This window comes from Suricata suricatta, chromosome 13 (assembly GCF_006229205.1).
Source record: "Suricata suricatta isolate VVHF042 chromosome 13, meerkat_22Aug2017_6uvM2_HiC, whole genome shotgun sequence".
NCBI classification, from domain to species: Eukaryota; Metazoa; Chordata; class Mammalia; order Carnivora; family Herpestidae; genus Suricata; species Suricata suricatta.
The window spans coordinates 34,126,832-34,129,390 of NC_043712.1; the positions used below are offsets into that span (position 1 = coordinate 34,126,832).

The 2,559-nt window shown below is 47.9% G+C and overlaps 1 pseudogene; it reads right to left on the reverse strand.

The window, feature by feature from the left end:
- Positions 1-1,650: 1,650 nt before the first annotated feature.
- On the reverse strand, positions 1,651-2,252 carry LOC115275905 (annotated as a pseudogene).
- Between the last annotated feature and the right edge of the window lie 307 nt (positions 2,253-2,559).

Sequence of the window (2,559 nt, forward strand, 5' to 3'; positions counted from 1 at the left end):
ACTAGCTCCTGCAGCACCCTCCCAGAAGCCCGCCTGCCAGACCCTCAGGGAAGCTCGCCCTGTCCCCTCCGGATCTGATACTTCCCTGCTGTCTTGTTTCAGGTGTCAGGGTCAGGCCGACCTCCCCAGGGTGCACAGGAGTCATGGCCAGAGAACCATGAAGAAGACCAGAGAACGTCTCTTGTGGGGCCTCAGTCACACCCTTTGCCCCAGTCAAGCCTCATAACAACCTGCTCAGCCAGTGATTATTATCCCCATTTTACAGATGTGGAAACTGCCGTCAGAGGCCTCAGAAGTGACTTGCCCAAGCCCCACGCTGGGTAACAAGGCGGAGTGCAGCGGGCTGCTTGGCCTCAAGGCCAGCACCACCAGAGTTCAGTCCATGTTCAAAACCTGTTTGGAGAATGAAGAAAAGGGTAAATTTAAATTTTGGAGCTCCTGAGTGAGCGATGAAGACCCTGTAAGCACAGCATGTGCTAACCTGTTGCTGGCTGATCGGGTGGTGTCCATGCTCGCCTGAGCCTGGAGTTCGCGACTCCCCTTGTGTTTCATTTGGAGAAAGAAAAGGAAGTACCTGTCCTCCCAGGGGGCCAGGCGACCCTGCTATGGGATGTGAAGAACCCAAATGATGGTGCCAGTCCCTGGCCCTCGGCTTCCACCTGGGCGGAGACAAGGTCCAGGGGACTGAATGGTAAGCTAGAGGTGGAGACAGAGCTGGGAGCAGGGCTCTTCCCTCTTGACATCAGTCCTATTCTTGTTCTCAGTCTACCGGCTACATCCATAATGCCTACGTCCCCAGGAACTGCGCCTTTGTTTCCTTGTCTTTAAGTGGGGAAATTGTACCAAGCTGAGAGAATCAAAGGTTAAATGAGATAACACAAGAAAGTGCCCGGCAGAGAGCAAATTCTTAGTAAGTGGAGCATATGACTATTAGCTGGTCCCAGGAGGAGGGCATGCATTACCCTGCCCTGCCTTCCCTGCATTATGAATGGATCTCACAGGCCTGGAGCTACAGATTTGGTTGTTATAAGAACACTTATTTGTTTAATGGAAAAAGCAATTAAAATAAAAATGCCTAAATGGTGAGATGATGTGGCAAAACTAGCACAATATGGGAGCATTTTGTAAGCATCTTAATTTAATTTGAGAGAGAGAGAGAGAGAGAGAGAGAGAATCTCAAGCAGGCTCCACAATCAGGGCAGAGCCTGACCTGGGGCTCAGTCTCACAACCTTGAGATCCTGACCTGAGCTAAAATCAAGAATTGGATGCTTAACCAACTGAGCCACCCAGGCACCCCATACAAGCATTTTAAATGTGCAAGGCAAATACTTCATGAAATATTAACTATAAATAAAGGTTCATTTTGTCTGCATTCTCCCACCTTTCAAAATGTATGTCAAGAAACAAATAATTTTGAAGCTGTCCAGCTAAGTGAGTTGTCAACTGGATTTACAATATTGCCAAGTGGGGCATTTTTTAACCTGGCAAACAAATATAAATGTCTTCTGTCATCCTTTGTCAGGATTGGCCTTGAATTTGGTGCATTTGTTGTTGTTTTTCAATGAAAGGGAAACTTTACTGAGGCCCCAGGGTCTTGGGGTTCATGCAAGAGGCCACCTTCCAGCAAAGGAAGAGCTGATGAAGAGCCCTTATTTCACCTTCTTCTGGGGGATGGGGGCCGTCAGGTTGTTGGTGTGGCTGCACTTCTTGAAGCAGTAGACAGGGCAGGGGTGCAGGTGAGCATAACACCTGCAGTAGATCATTTTGTTGCAGTTGTATTTCTGGGCCAGCTGGTGGAGATGCTGGTGAAGACGGAGATGATGGTGAAGGCTTGATGATGGTGAAGAAGAAGCTGGTGAAGACAGAGATGATGGGGAAGATGGAGATTCGTGTGAAGATGGAGATGATGGTGAAGGCTTGATGATGGTGAAGAAGAAGCTGGTGAAGACAGAGATGATGGGGAAGATGGAGATGATGGTGAAGATGGAGATGATGGTGAAAGCTTGATGATGGTGAAGATGGAGATGATGCCACCCCACAGGTGCACCAAGTGCAGGATAGACTCTTTCTGGGTATTGCAGTCTGACAGCATGGCCATCTTGCAGTTGCGTGCCCACAAACATAGATGCTGCTGGTCAGGCAGGATGCCCTCCTTGTCTTGAATTTTGGCTTGGACATTCTCAGTGGTGTTCCTGGACTCAGCCTTGAGGAAAATGATCTTGCCTGTCAGGGTCTCCACAAAGATCTGCATCTATGTGTCTGCCACAAGGCAGCCACCACCAAACTACACTGCCACCTCATTCAAATTTGGTGACGCTGTGGCAGGAGTAGACCCTTCTTGGCATAAGATGTAGTGATTCAATACACATGTACCTGTCACCAGGGCCAACCATTTGGGGAACAGCACTTTGACAAAACACACCAAGAACTGTAAGGACCAGTTATGTACTTTGACTAGTCATTTATCCTAATGAAATAATTTTTAAAAAGCAAACGAAAATTTAAACTCATAAGGATGCTACTCACAGTGTTGTTTATACCCCAGGAAAAGGTAAACA